The sequence below is a fragment of the Tiliqua scincoides genome, chromosome 1 (genome assembly GCF_035046505.1).
Source record: "Tiliqua scincoides isolate rTilSci1 chromosome 1, rTilSci1.hap2, whole genome shotgun sequence".
Classification (NCBI taxonomy): Eukaryota; Metazoa; Chordata; class Lepidosauria; order Squamata; family Scincidae; genus Tiliqua; species Tiliqua scincoides.
In genome coordinates this window covers 186,924,442-186,941,112 of record NC_089821.1, presented here as the reverse complement: position 1 = coordinate 186,941,112, position 16,671 = coordinate 186,924,442, and the positions used below count along the sequence as shown (strand labels likewise).

Below are 16,671 nucleotides of genomic sequence, written 5' to 3'. Positions count from 1 at the left end.
GTATTCTTCTGTATCTTTTAAGATTGTGAGTCCTCTTGGGACTGGGAGCCATTTAATTATTTGATTTTATCTGTAAACTGCTTTACTCTTAATCCGTGGATAATTAGGATGTACCTGTACCACTTTTCAGCAAAGAATTTGAAAATCGGTACAGGTATATCCTAATTATCCATGGATTTTTCCTCGAAAACCTCTAGAAGTGGTTTTAGAGGATGAAAAATTAGAGGACAAACATCCCTTTTAAAAACAGCCTCACTTACCATTGTAATGGGGGAGAGATGGCAGCAGTTAATCTCTCTCTCTCTCTCTCTTTCTCTCTCTCCAGGCATTTAGAAAGGCTTCACTCCTCTGCAGGCAACCTCTCCCTTCCCCTGAAGCATGTGAAAATGCAAAGTAGAAGTGATTATCCCCTCCACTTTGCATGCTCTTTGCATTCATTGAGGTCCTGGTGAAGTGGAGAGGTTACTTGCTTCAGAATGAACCCTTTCTAAGTGTCTGGAGATTGATTCTCCACCTACTGCCACTCTTGTGCATTAAAAAGGTAAACAAGGCTGTTTTTAAATCACTGAGCAAGGGAACATTGTTTTTTTAATGAATTTCCTTTAACATGACTTTTGACATCCACATGGCTTCTGGAAACAAACTCTGAAATACAGAAATGTCCTCCTGTAAATTAGAATGGTAGGTAGGTGGAAATTTGGTGAAGAAGTTGTTCCATATTCTTCAGCCTTCTTTAACATCTAGATTTAGAACCCAATCCTACAGTGCACACCAGCTCACTGCTGGAGTGCTGTAAAGCACGTTTGCAAATGCTTAATACTGACCCAGCTCTGGAGCTAGCCCAGAGGGAGTGGAAAACTGGTGCTCTGCCACTTGGAGGTCACCTGAACTGCCAAGCAGCGGAGAAGTCACCTCAACTGCTGGGCAGGGGGTGTGGGGGGGGGGAGTCAGGGCAGAGATGTTCTGGGGCGAGGGGAAGTTTTGGGGCAGGGGAGGGCAGGAGCAGTGGAGCTCTGCTCCACTGGAGCCTGTGCCATTGTCGGATCTTGTGGCCTGACATGGAGGCTCTTGATTCTACGCCAGCCCAAGGGCTGCTGCAAAATTAAGTAGCCTTATTGCTGCGCTACTTGCCTTACCCAGCAAAAGGGGATGGACATCCTCTTCTCCTAAGGAGCTGCTCGGAGGTGCCTGGTGCGAGGCAGTCATTTTCAATGCCATGGCATCCCTGGCAGCACCAGGCAGCTTAGGATTGGGCTGTTTGTCTGATTCTATACTGTCAGCAGAATGCAGAATGAGTTGGTAGTGTCCTGAGGTGTAAGAATGGTCTGCAGACTTTACGGTGCAGGTGGGGGAAAATCCATTTTTAAAAAATGCTGCGCTGTGTGAAAAACTGCATATTGAAAACTTAGAGCAGGGCAATTTTTCTACTTGCAGATGTTTTTCTTTGTGGAACATTCAAAAATGGTACCTATCACACAACAGAAAAGTAAAGTTTTAATATTTAATTTAATTTAATCTAATCCAGATTAAGATTTAATTTATTCTTTTGCAGCACCCTTTTATATATTGATGACAACTCTTAAACAACTTCCTCTGTCTTAACCTTCATTTTCTGATTTCTTAGGTAAAATTTCTGGCATCACATCATTTAGGCTGGTAATATTGAAATATGACTAGTTTTGATTTTTCAGGGATGTTTTTGCCATGAAGTATAGGCAGAAACCTATTCATGACAGTGCATGTGTATATATACATGTGCCCTGTACACAGTGATCTTTCTAATATGTCATGTTTGAGCCTGCAGAAATATTACTCTTGTGGCATGTAGTTTTTAGTAGCAATGGGGCTGAAAGATTGAACGTGCTATTCTATTGCTGTTGTTGAGTGGTAAGATGGAAGCTGCAGCCTTTAGCAGACATCATTTGGCAGCATCACAGACACCAAATTCACTGGGACTGTGTTGTGCAGGGGCTTTACCTAAAGAAGGGCTCGCAGTTCTCACGAACCAATTATATTACTGGTTACCCTAGTGGCTATCTTTGTCAAGCATGAGGTGGCAGCTTCTCTTTGTGTAATGTAAGAAACATACATAGGCACCTGTCTTGCACCGAGTCAGTTGGGTTGACACTTTGTGCCAGAGGTTCTCCAGGTTTCAGATAGAAATATTTCTCTACCTTTTCTTTTCTCTTATCTGGAGACATCAGGGATTAAATCTGAGACCTTGCTGACCTTCAGGAATGAGGCCAAAACATGTTCTCTACCCCTGAGGTATGGCCCATGACCTCTGGAAAGGAAATAAGTTTTTCTGCTGCTTGTGGGTGATTGACAGAGGTTGCAGTAAAGGACCATTTCTGAAAAACTTTTTTGAGTTCTTTACCTGATGTGGCTGTCATTTGTGTATGATTGCATTCCCTGCCAGTAAAATTTGACCCAGGTGGATGAAGTGTCTTATGCCAGGGCCACCTTTACTTAGGAGCCACTGATGCTGGCTTTAGGAGTAGCCACATCATCTGCCCCTTCTATGTATGCTCCCTGCTTCTGAACTTACTGAAGTAGAGTAGAATGTCAGAAGTGGTAACTCCTTCAGTAACCTGCCCTATACAAGAGCTGTTGTAAGGAGCCTGGGATGCTGAATGTAAAAAGTGAAGGATAAAACTTCCTTTGGCATTAGGAGCGGCCTCACATTCTTCTCACATTCCAGTTTATATCATCTTCATGTACCTGACATGTGAATAAATACACTCTAACCATGTGACATTTTTTTTTTCAGTAAATGAAATCTGTAAGTAGAAGTTGTATTTGCTTTTATCTGTCACCATATTGGAATGGAATTCCAATGGAACTGTAAACTGATTTCTGAACATGGAGGATGTAGTGCTTGAATTCAATCAGTATGTTTTATTTCTTCACTTCTACTGTAACGTATATACAATCCAGGAATACTACATTATGAAATATGCCATTGTATTTGGAATGAGTGTAAAGCTGCATAAAGCTTGATGTCACATTTTCCTCACCAACTAGTAGGCCTCTGCTTTTCGTTGATGTAGATGATGGGGGGGGGGAACCGACTCCAGAAATTTCTACTTTCATTATGTCTTTGTGGCATTTACTTTAAAGTAATTGTCATTTATTCCTGTGTTAACACTAGAATTAGTTCCCCCTGCTGAACTCCCACTTACCTCTTGTGAATTAATTGTCCATAGTTTTGCTCAGTGATAGGCGTGTTGAATGTAACAGGTACTTCTCTGCACAACAGCCAATGTAAAGCTCAGCGTGAGTAGCACATAGTGAATATCTTTTCATGCTATCTCTAATCTAAATCAAAGTGACAGGGAGCTGAAGGTGTGCCTTTTGAAAGAATATGTATTTCTTTTCTTAGAATATATTAAAATATTCAAAGACGTAAAGCAGTTTCCTACAAGTAATTAGAGAAGCTTCCCCCCTCCCCCCTTAGCACCAGTTTCTCTAGACTGACTTCTTTTGGAAACAGGATGCTGGATTAGATATATATTTGATCTGATTCAGCAGGGAGGTTCTTATATGCTTTACTGTATGTAGCTTTCATGTCTGTATTTTAAAAATAATAATACTCAGTCAAACTATTTTTCCCAGTAAGAAAGACCTGCAACATTTGCAACCCCTATCTGAATGGGACTATGTGGGGGAAGGGGAGTTAGAGTCTTTGACATCCTAACTCTGTGAATTCTTGTGTTCTGAGGAGTGGATGCTCCTCAGTGCTAACGAGCCCCTTTTGCCTGCTACCATGTACATATGGCAGACAGTCACAGGGGGACTGAAGGGCAGTATACAGCCAGTGTTATAGCAAAGGGTGGGAGGTGTTTGGGAGGCTAGCTGGGCGGGCTGCTGCAGTAGGCACCCTGTGTGATATGCCAGCCAAATGATTGACCCTTGCAGTGTAATGATGGGCCTTTTGCTAGTTTCATGTGCTACAGTCTCCCCGTCTGGTATGCCTCTTTGCAGTGACACCAAATGCTAGATGGGGTGCTCTTGCCTATATTTTGCTGTGGCTGGATGGTTAGCAAGCAGCCTTGTGTAGTGGCTGATAAGGGTTCTAGATCTGTTTACCTCTCTTCTTTTGGCTGTGCTGTGGGTGTTTCTGGCCAATCATGCAAAAGGTGAGTGTCTTGCTAATTAGCCCTTGGCAGGGCTTGAACTACTGTTGCTTGGACTGTTCCTTTGTGCAGTGAGCAACCAGTACCCTGCTTTGCCTGAGTGATTTGAGGCTCCTCATGCCAGTTCTTTTCCATTTGGCAGATGCCCCCATGGGGATTCAACCCCTTACTATGGAAGGGCTTGTGTGTTCGTATGACATGGCTGTCATCTTCCAGGGGAGTGATCTTTCTACTTGGACTCTGCTCTGCTCAAAAGGAATTCCTTGGATGCATATGTTTATATTGGTAGGATGAAGGGATGTGAACCCTGGGTAAAGTTCTTTGTTAGCAGTTCTATGCTATTAACCTTTTGCTGCCGATGCCACTGGCTCCTGTAGGAGATAGGTTTGCTGCTGCATCCTTGTGTTATGTTGTTTGTGGTGACCTTGGGGTATCTCCCCATAGACAAGGTGGTGCTTTCTACACTCTTATTCTTATTGGTTTCTGGGGTGGTGCTCCCCAGGCATGGGTTATTGGTCCTGCACCTGCCATTGCCCCTAGTTCATGTGGCAGTACTTCTCTGGCTGCCAGTGTTGAGAGTGATTGGGTCACTGGACATCAGTGACACAAGGGCTGATGTGCCAACTTCAGGAAAATCGTATCAATGTGACATGAATGATGTACTGTTGATTCACTGCCATCAGGACACTGCTCTGTTACTAACAGCCTGATGTAGTGTTTGAATGGACACTGGGGGTGATACTGAGATGCTGTGTAGTAACATTGCTTTGCCAGGATAGGTTTGGCATGTTGCTCTTGTTGTGTTGGTGTGGCATTGTCAGGACAGCCTTAGGATACGATGGAAGTTGTACCAACTTCCTTGTGGTCTCAGTTCAGTATCTGAATAGGTTTGGACTGTTGGAAAGGTACTTCTTCATATGTTGCATAATTAGTCTGTGGAATACTGTACTTTGCTGCAAGATGTGGTGATAGCCACTAATAATAATAATAATAATAATAATAATAATACAGGTATTTATATACCGCCTTTCATGGTCTTCAGATTTCTCCTCAGACTTTATTTCAAGGCGGTTTACACAGGCAGGCTATACTAAATCCCTATAGGGATTTTTACAATTGAAGAAGATTCTGTCTTTCAAGAACTACAACATTTCAGATGGATCCTTTTATGATCTGGTATCACATTCTGGCCTCCAGTTTCCTCCCACGCAAGCTGACAATCCTTCATATCTCACTTGAAGGGCGTCCAAAGAGCAAATGGAAAAAGCTGTCAGCTGCTTCAAGGTCTCGCTGTTCATGGTGCTGGTGGCCTCGAACTGGTGACCTTCAGCTGTTATCTTCAGGCAAACAGAGGCTCTACCCTCTAGACCAGACCTCCTGCCCACTAGCATGAACAGCTTTAAAATGCAAATTTATAGAGTGCAGTACAGATCTATTGATGGCTACTATTAGTCATGATAGCTATGTTATACCTCTAGTTCAGCAGCAGTTTGCATCGCAGTACCAGTGGAAGTGGCAAGGAAGTGCTGTTGGAAGATACTTTTCTCTTCTTGTGAGCTTCCCAGAGGTAGCTGGTGTGCCACTGTGAGAAACAGGATGCTAGATGGCCTTTGGCTTGATCCAGCAGGGTGTCTTGCATGTTTTTATGTCTCCTTCAACACTTAATACAGCAGAAATAGGTATGCGTTTAAAGATTTAGACTACCATGTTTTTCTTGCATGATGTATGTTAAAGAGTTATTCCACACTAACATTTGTGGCCAGTTATCACCCATTTAGAAGTTCAGTGTAGACATGTGAAAATAGGACAAAACACACAGGATAGCATTAGAGTAGGTACATTCTTCTGGTTAATGTATCTGGGATTAAACTCTCCTCTCTCAGTGATTCCATTTCGGGAGGGTTTGTAAAGAATATTATAAGAGAGGCTTTCTTATTTGATGCTGCAACATTTCTGTTCCTCACTAAACTACTGCCTCTCTGAGGCTTGCCACAGCTCTGTATTTCATGAATGTGGCACAATTTCCATTTTCAGCCTTCCACTTCCAAAGGCAGCAGATAAATTTCTTCCATTGCCAGGGTAAACACCTTCCTTTTCAAGTTCCTAAAAATCAGAGCTCCACCAATCTACTTACCAAGTTGCCAGTGGCAACAGACCCCTCTGGTGACCTCCATGAGTTCTCTCTGAATTACTTAGAATTCAGGGCAGAGGAAGTGTCAGTTTCTCCTTTTGCACTAGCTTTGCAGAAGGCAGATGTAGCATGAGAAGCTCTGTAGAAGCTGTGCATGAAATAAGAAGACCCTGCCCCTCTCCTGTCACTTTGCACGCACACTGGGTTCAGGGCAGATGAAGGGAAGAATAGCTGACCTCTTCTTTAGTGCCTCCACAAGAGTCCTGATTGTGCTGTTCTCCTCAAGTGCTGTGCAAAAGGGGGACATGTGAGTAGGTCATAGTGGAGCATGTATTTCCTCCTCCCCATGATGCACTTCAATGAACAAGAAATATCTGGTCAATAGTGCAATCACTTTTGCAAACTTTTTAAGGATATGGCGTGTTTACCTTTTTCATTTTAGTGTGCCTGCATCTGCGGGAGGTTGGGGTGGGGAATGCATAGGATTGGGTCCTCACATTATTGATAGGCAGTTGATTGGGTCAGATCCTTGCAGAATCTTTAACTGGATTTACTACCAGCTCTGGGCCTTTCCTGAATGTTGACTTTCAGTATTACACCTTCACAGTAACTTAATTGGAACATTCACACAAATATTGTAGCTCCTCAGAAATTCAGAAGCACCAGAGCCTATCCATATAACCTTGCAAGTGTGCAAGTAACCTCAAGGTCGTTATTCACTGTAGTTGTTATAAGGTCCCACTTATGTGAAGCAATCATATCTCTAAATCCCTGTTCAATAAAGGTGCATGTCTTCTGGGTAAAAGGTACTTTTGAGATCCACAGATGGTGTCTGTGAATCATCTGCAGGCCTACAATTGAAGATTATGGTTTGGGATGATGTGATTTGACCTCAGTGAGGTTATCATGGGGTAAGATGTTTTAGGCATAGGAAGCTTCAGGAACAGCACTGAAGCACCTTTGATAATACTGTTAAGCTTGGTGACACTGAACTTTTCCACTTGCAGGCAGCCTCAGAAGTTGCTTTAGCAGTAGTGGCACAGTCAGACATTCATGCTTCCATGTCTATAGCAGTATCCTAAATATAGAAGGCAAGTTAGAGTACACTTCTAAATGGTAAAGAATCTGAGGATGCAGTGACATGTTGAAGTATCTGCTTAAGGGATGCTAGCGACCCCATCTCTATTCCTGGTGTTGGTAATTGCAGGGAAGCACTACTGTTGCAGTGTGGCTGTCAGATATTATACAGGGAAGCCCATTCGCCGTACATATTATTATAACTGTTACCTGTCCCAATGTTTGAGACATGCACCTTATTCTTAGGTAGAATTATGCAGAAGTCCCTTTGCAATTAATTGAATATATGTCTGTTATATTAGGATATGGAATCTTACTGGTAGAGCTTGATCTCTCCATTGTGTGAAATCCAAACAAATCCCAAGGTGACTGCAATGTATATTGGGGACCCATCCAGCTGTAGGTGTCAGAATTATTTGCATTAGAAGACATTGCAAAACTGAAAGAGGAGCTTTAGGAGCTGTCTTTGGAGGATATATGAATCGGAACTGTGGCAGGAACAAGGGTTAAAGCATTTCACCATGAAAGCACAATTCAGCACCCCTCTTATAATATGCCAGTGGAAATTACAGAAGGGGTCAACATAGAACAGCTATTGTATTGCACGTGGCCTAGGGAGACCTTGGTTCAAATCCACTCACAGTTGTAAAGCTTATTAGGTGACCAGTTAGCTTATTAGGCCGCTTATTAGCCCGCTTCAAAGCATATTGTGAGGATAAAATAGATAACCCTGAGCTCCTTGGGGGAAGGACATGATCCAACTCTTAAAATAAATGAAATAAGCAAGTGCACAAAAGAAACCTAATGGAGAAATAGCTAGCAGATATTTCTTCTTATAGTATTATTCAAAAAAAGTATTTAGGTCTGGAGGAAAATACACACACAAAAGAAAAAAAAAATACTACAGAACAATTGCAATGCAACTTTTATTTCCCTTTCAGGTAACAGGAGAAAAAAAGGGCAGGGGGAAGAAATTGCTACCAGGAACATTTATTCTGTTCCACAGTTTTGTGTTAGTATTAGTTTTTAATCAGTTGCAAAGGCTGTGTGTATGTGACTTTATCTATGTTCTTTATCCATGCATGCTATGCCTTTGTTATTTGTGGCTAAGCCCCTCTTCACTAGAAGACATTTTGTTTGTTCAGTCGCATTTACAAACACACTTTCTTATCAGATCCTTGTTGAACATTTACACACTAGGGTACGGTTTAAGTATAAAAATAAACGAAATTTAAAAATCTTATTTGACCTGTTCCACCTGGACTCCATCTGTAACTGTTCTGTCATCGGTTTTTCTTCTGTGTGTTCTTTATCATTTCAGATGGGTGCTTTGCTACACCTCCTTCTTTTTCCCTCTCGGTTATACTTAGTGGAAAGTGACATTGCCAAATCCTCAAGTTCAGCCAGGCAGATTTGATACACTATCAGCTGAGATATAGTTTGATGATCAGGGTGTGCAATTAGCAGAGACAGCTTCATTTCACAGTGCAATGACTTTTGCTTTACTACTTGGAACTGCAGAGTTATGAGATTCTGGGAGTATTCCCTCCCAGAAAAACTTCCAGCAAATAAACCTGTCATACAGTTATCACAGTTTCTCTTACCACCACACACAACACCCTCCTATATAGGTTTTATTTAACCCCCTTTCTTCTATTAGCTATTCTTCTATTACCCTATTAAGTTGTATCATTTTAAGTGGGAACTATACATAGCTAAGTATGTATATGCACATACACATTAAAAATGTGCTTCCTGTCAAGTAGCTTTATATTTTAATATATATTTCAGTTATAGTCAGATTTTTGGTTCTAGTATTCAGTGGTAACACAAATTTTGTCATAATGGACCACTGAATGTTCTACGACTTGATCAGCTGGAATAAATTGTAAAAAGCGCTTAACTACTTGGTAAAGCTTTGTTGACCTGCGTTATTCAGATACAGTGGCAGTGGGGGGGGGGGAAGTGAGCTTTCTTTACTGCTACCACAGGTTCAAAATCTAGCCTGTGTTTGGTCAGGTTCACTCTGACTCTCCTGCCAGTTGTTTCATCACCATCAGCTCCTCTGTATATCAGGGAGTAAAATAATTTGTCTGGTCTGGGCAGGGCCATCTAGGAGCAATCAGCTTGATTGCTTGTACTCTCCTTGTTTTAGAAGAAATCATACCTGGTGGTTCTGCCAGAGCTATAAACAGAAAAATCCCCCTTCCCTGAAATATCAGGAACCCCTCTCAGCCTCCAGAGGTAGGCCAATTTAATGTATATTTCCTACCTGTGTTGTCAGGTGTAGCTGATAGCTTACCAGGTCATAGTTCATCCATTCATGACAAAGGAATAAGTACTGATTCCAGTATTCATCTACCACCATTCTCCTGCTCTGTATAGAAATCCACCTTAACAGTGCATTGAATTCCTATACATCAGAGATTCCTGAAGTGTGCATCACAACATTGTAGGGCTGAAGTTCTCAAACTGGAGTGTTGCAGCACCCTTGCCTGAGAGCCTCAGTGCCTGGCCCCTTAAGGTTAGATGGAAGGTGGTGATACTACTAATAGGAGCGAAGGGGGGGGTTGACTTACAGGGAGCTGCTGCAAGGTCCAGGAGGCCTCTGCAGAGCTCCCTGAATGTTAGAATACTGAAAATAAGCAATTGGAAACCATTTTCAGTTTCACAGTCACAAACCGGAAGTGGTTTCCGATCACATTTTCAGTATTCCAAGACTCGGGGAGCCCTGGGGAGGGCTTCATAGGGCTCCCTGCACCTCCTGGACCTCGCAGCAGTCCTCTGTAGGTCAAAACCTCCCCTTCACCCCCATTAGCAGCATGATCCTGGGGATGACATTGCTATTTTTGCCTTCCCCCCAAGACTTGACTTGTGAGTTGTTCTGAGAAGTTTGAGAACACTTGCCTTAGGGTGTTGTGTTGCACTCAACAGGGCACCCTGGGATGTCCCTGGTGGCCCCTCCTATCTGTTCTTTTTGGTGTTCGCATCTTTGATGCCATGAAAGCTTGTGAGATTTGGGGGCCATATTGGATTTCTTGAGATTTTCTGAGACCCAAGATGGTGGCGCCCCACTGAACTGGGAAGGAGAGGCTGCGGAAGCATCATGACTCCGGTAAGTTTGGGAACCACTGCTATACATGTTTATTCTGAAGTCCCACTGTATTTAATGAGGCTTTCTCCAGAACTGCAATGTGAATGTATGATCTGCTTAATGTTTCGGACCTGATATTCTTTGAGGCAGATCTGTGGTTGTCACTGCAACCATGAACTCCCGATGTACATCAGTCAGTGTAGAAGTTACAATCAAATTGTTTTGTATAAATTGGCTTTCACAAGGTATTGGATAATACACAAACATTTCTGCATGCTTTCAGCACATGAAGACTTCAGTGAGTCATTGAAGCCAGTGATTAATAATAAGAATGCATATGCGTGTGTACAGGATAGTCCAGTATGTCTTCTGTTTGTTGAAGGTCTTATTACTGCCCTTTCTTCTGTTTGCCCTTTAGTTCTGTTTCATTGATGGCTTTATATTATGGAAATCAGATTTCTTCCCTTCTCCCTGTTGAATACAAGCTTGAGGTCCCAATCCTATCCAACTTTCCAGCTCCAGTGTAGCTACAATGCAGTCCTGTGGTAAGGGAACACAAGTTCCCGTACCTTAAGAAGGCCCCAGTGACTGCCCCTCTACCATAGGATGTAGCGCACAACTCACTGGCACAACTGCACCAGCACTGGAAAATTAGATAGGATTGGGCCCTGACATTTAGAGCAAGACACTATCGAAAAGAAACACAAATGTGATATTAAAGTATTTTAATTACACTTCAGTTGGAAAGCCTGTAGACATGTCTGCTTCTGTTTATTATTACACATAAGCCCTCCAGATTTATTTTCTGTTGACTTGCCATTAAGCATTACTAGAGCAAAATTAAATTAAAAATCTAATTCACATGCATTGTGGCAAGCCTCTTAAAACACTATCTTACCTTATTGTTTTCTTTTGTCAGTGGTTTGTATCAGACTATTTTAGGCCCGATTCCTTCAGCTATATTTGTTATATCTTGATTACAATAGTCATGTGATAACTTAGTGACCTGCAATAGCTGTTATTGCCTCCAGTGTATAGTCCCAGTTTGCATGTTATGGACAAATTCTAGCTCAGCAAATTTTCATCTCAAGGCACACTGACAAGGTGTAAAAATTATCAAGGCACACCATCAGTTTTGTGACAATTGACAAGGCACACCGTGTTGCTGGAATGGGGATCACGTCCCCCAATGGCCCTATTAATAAATGACATTTCCCCAAACTCCCGCAGCAAACCTGTAGACCAGTGGTTCTCAGACTGGTGTGTCGCAACACACCAATTCATGTAACACTTCCCCTGTTCCTTTAATAATTGGATTCAACCCAAGAAAGCGCAAAAGATAATAAAAACAGAACTATGCTTATACGCTGTAGAAGAATGAAAGAGCTACAGTATTACAACACAGTTGCCCTTCATCCTAGGTGCAGTTGACACTTGGCAAAGAGAAAAACAGTTTTTATTTATTTTGTTGGCATCCTTCAGTCTCGGAAGACTATGGTGTCACGCTCTGAATGTTGGTTCTGGAACAGAGTGTCCTCTCCAGTGCGCGAAGCCTGGGTAAAGTAGGTATGGAGGATAGGCTGTTTCCCATGCAGCAAATCCCCCCTCTCCACGCTGCTGAAATGGTCCAATGGAAAGGCAGAGGCCAATACGGTTGGTTCCAGCGGCGTCGCAGGAGTTGCCAGAACGTGACTGTGTTCAGCCATGAACTGCTTCAGGGATTTTTTTTTATTTATACAGGTATTTATATACCCCCTTTCTTTAGTCGTCAGATTTCTCCTCAGACTTTAATCCAAGGCGGTTTACGTAGGCAAGTTGTTCTAAACCCCTGTAGGGATTTTTACAATTGAATAGTTCTAGTCTTTCATAGAACACCTCACAATTTCACCCACCATTTCCCTTCCTAAACACATGTCTGAGATCAGAGAATGAAACTGCTGTTATCTCAGTCTCACGTCCAGCCTGTCTTTTATAATTTTTAAAGTGTCTATTTCTAACATAAGGGATTTTCAATGTAATTTTGAGTATACACAATTTTAGCTTTACACACCAATTCTGGAACATAACCCTCATGAAAGATGGGGGGCAGCTGTATGATGTTTACTAGGGTCATCCTTTTAAATTAAAAAATAAGGATTTTTCCAAGTTTGGACACTTTTCTTTTGTCTGAACATGGAATGAGCAAATCTTGAAAGACATTAGGACTATGTGTATGACAGCCAGGGTATTACTGAGTAAAGGCGAATAACAAGTCTGAGAAATTCCTGACAGGCAACATCAAACATTAAACTGGTGATGGTATGCAGCCAGAGGACAGTCCTGTTTGGAGATGTCATTCACGCTATTCCTGAAGAACCATTAAAAGTCTTGTGTTTACTCTAGCTAACCATACAATGCAATTCTTTGATGGAAGCACACGTAGTCTTTAGACACCATTGCAGTTTAAAAGAAACATTTGCAAGATAAAGTAAACATATATTAAAGCTAGGCATTTATCACTGTATGGTAGTTAGACAAATAAAATATAGCAGTCTGGGACCCTAATATATATCACAACTATATATTAGGTGCCATGGAAAAAATAACAGATGGCACATTTGACTATAAAAATATGTTATAATGTCCTGTATAGTCATGACTGAGAGTTATATTGGAAAAGAGGATCTAGGATTAAAATGACAAAACACTTGCTGTCTTTTTGCACTTTTCCTAGTTTTTTTTTTCAGTCAGTTGTACCCACTGCTGTTTGATTTTAGATTTTGCTTTGATTTGATAACTCTGAGCCCAATCCTATGCACATCTACTCAGTAAGTCCCATTATGGTCAATGGGGGTTTATTCCCAGGTAAGTGAGCATAGGATTGCAGCCTCAGTTTCATTACAGATTTTGTATGTGTCAATTAAATAACATGCTTGTATTTAATTTACATCCTGCAATATTCCTCACCTTTCCTAAAAACTCAATAAAATGTAATTAAAATACATTCTATGAGACATTTAAAAACTCAATATAAAGAACAGTAAAAACATTATTAAAACCAACATTGATTTTTAAAACATTGGGATAGTAATGTGTGATATAATACAGCTAATATAGTAATTAAAAGTAAAAAAGGATCACCCCTGCTTTTAAAGTAGAAGATGATATTTGTATGCTAGAACTCTGTATTCAATGGCTGTTCATAAATATGCACTCCTTTTTTTTTAATGTGTCACATCATCATGGGTTGCAGAATAATTCCAAAAGATTAATGCATTAGAATACTCACACATTTTTAATTATTGCACCATCCATCCTGTATTCTCTTTGTTTTTAGTGTGAAAAAGATGGTAATGTATCAGTGTCAGGAGGTCTGTATTTGAGGCTATTGTAATTATTCCCACTGTCAATAGGATTAAAATGAAGATTGTGAATCTGTCCATCTAAGATGAGGTCAGCAACACTAGCAGTAGGAGTACTATTTTGGCACACTGTGCTTTCAGTGTTGAATTACAAAAGCATGGACATGAATATGACACAAATATCTAAAAGCTTCATTGGCAAAAAGAACATACTTTTCCAAATAAACTAGAACATCCATCTGCAGTAAAGAAAATGTAGTTATAGTACCTGGTCAGTGGTGTCACAAGGGTTCACGTCAACTAGTGTTCTGCAAGATTCCAAGGCCAAGCTCCACCTAGAGAATTATTATTAGGTATTATTCCTAAACCCCCCCCCCCAGTGCATGTCACCTCCATTGTGCGCATCACCCGGTGCGACTCACACCTCCCTAGCAATGCCATTGGTCCTGTTCAGGCAACCCAATCCTATCTCCCACCAACCTGAATGATGCAGTGGTGGTGGGCAACGATTGCTAAATAAAATATCATTGTATTTGCCTCCCTGCAAGTAACCTGGCCACCAATGGCATAAGCCTCAGAGAGGGAAGAGGAACCAGGAAATGGGAGATAGAATCCTGGCATGGTTGCCACAGGAATTCTGTCCTTCCTACCCCAATCCTCCCCTATTCAGCTCTCAAACCATCCATAACCCACCTTATCTGCTTCAATAAGGCGTCTGGGAGCTGCTGGCATGCAAGGAGAGCCTCCAACTATTTGTGCCAGAGGCTCCATTGCTTTCATGCCGCCAAAACAGTGCTTATGGTAGCAGTTTGTGAGTGAGCTGTTAATGTAAGTGTGACTAGGAATGAGCTGTTAATGTATGAAATGCTGTATGTTCTAAAAAGCTTCAGACCCATATAGCTTTAGTTAAAGTGCAATCTATCTATATTTTAAAATTTAGAGCCGCTTTGCAGCTTCATAACTTTAGTTAATTTAGAGCACAATCCTATGCATGTCTACTCAAAAGTAAGTCCCACAGTATTCAATTGGCTTACTTCCAGGAAGGTCGGTATATGGTTGCAGCCTTAGTTAATTTTGGAGAGGAGGAGTGAGAAAATTTTTCCTCAACATCAAGTGGCAGACTAGGAAGCCTGCAAAAGTAAGGTGACATCCTTTTGAATAATGGACATTTGGATCTAATAAGCTTAAATTGTAACAAAACCAAGTTTTGGGAAAAAGACATTAGCTGAACTAAAAAAACTTAAAAAAAAATTACAATTGTATGACATCAATTCTAGCATTTGGGCAACAATGCCAGCTTCTTATTCAGATTATGGGCAGCTGGGCACATGTTTCACCACAACTGACTTTCAGTAGCTTCTGTTATCCTAGCATACTAAGACAGGAATGTTGCCATTAAATGTCAGTGGTATTACACTCTTAAAAATTTCAGAAAGATGTACCTGTTATTTTATAGTATTTTAACTTGCAAATTGTTATGCATTTCAGTATAACTTCTTAGCTAATGGCAAGTAGCCACTGAAATATTCATAACTGTATTTCTTCAAATCAGTTTCATGATGTTCCTCTTACAGAGTTGCGTGTCTTCCAGTGCAGCTTTCTTTCTCTACGTCTCCTCTATTGCTGAGCTTGGGACCCTTTCTTATAGGCAATCCCATGAATGTGTGTATAGGATTACAACCTTTACATCTTGTGAATTTGACTTGAGTCTAATCTGGAGATATTATCTGAAGTTCACAAAACTAATCAATTGACTTACCAATGGATATAGAAGGTGGTAGAGTCCGGAAGCACAAGAATCAACTGTGTAAATTCCGGCTGCCAGTGAGGGAATCACAATTCTGATTTTCTCATACCCTTTTAGAAACCACTCTTAACAGAAGTTTGCAGAGAAGATGTGGTAGTTTTCTACTATCAGGAAGTTTAAAAAAATGGGGAGGGTTATCAAAATCAACCACTTGTAGTCTAAAGTGGTCCAATTAATCTCCCACATTTGGAGGGGCCATAGTTCAGTGGTAGAGAAAATTCTGTGCTCAATTCTGGCAACTCTAATTAACAGTCCAATAATAATAATAATACAGGTATTTCTATACTGCCTTTCTTGGTCCTCAGATTTTTCCTTAGACTTTATTCAAGGCGGTTTACATAGGCAGGCAAATTAAATCCCAGTAGGGATTTTTACAATTTGAAAGAAGGTTTCTGTCTTTCAAGAAACCACAACATTCAGGTGTTTCTTTCTTGATCTGGTCGCACATTCTGGCCTCCATCCTCCCACGCTCAGCAGATGGAATAGCTCGGCTCAGTTTGTCAGCTGCTTCAAGGTCGCACGGTGCCGGTGGCCTCGAACTGGCGACCTTCGGATGTTATCTTCAGGCAAATGGAAGCTCAACCCTCTAGACCAGACCTCCTGCCAATCTCACTTAAACCTCCTTGCTGCCATGCAATGGGACCAGTGTGGCCTCCACTGAATCCCGTAGCAGATTTTGACTGCTGGAGGTCTCCCTGGAGTAAGGCTTATTGCCCAGCAGCAAGCCCCAGCAGCCACTATTGATCAACTTGGACTTGTGCCAGTGAGATCGCTGGCACAAATCTGCATTGACTCATACAGGTGGATCAGGTCCACCTCATCCACCTGTGGAAAGAAAAGGAGGTTAGATTGAGCAGGATTTACACATATAATGGTTGGCAACCTTCAGTCTCGAAAGACTATGGTATAAGCCTACAGCACCCAGTATTCCTAGGCGGTCTCCCATCCAAGTACTAACCAGGCCTGACCCTGCTTAGCTTCCAAGATCAGATGAGATTGGGCATGTGCATGGTAACAGTTGCTGTCACAACTGTTACCCTGCACATATAACATACAACTGTTACACATATACATCTGGGTCTGAT

At 41.5% G+C, this 16,671-nt stretch overlaps 1 protein-coding gene and 1 pseudogene across 2 annotated transcripts in view; one reads left to right on the top strand and one right to left on the bottom strand.

Moving 5' to 3' along the window:
• Positions 1 to 16,671, top strand: part of EPHA7 (EPH receptor A7) — a 183,129-nt gene that overhangs the window by 53,885 nt on the left and 112,573 nt on the right. The window lies entirely within an intron of this gene.
• LOC136637679 (5S ribosomal RNA) lies at positions 16,496 to 16,612 on the bottom strand (annotated as a pseudogene).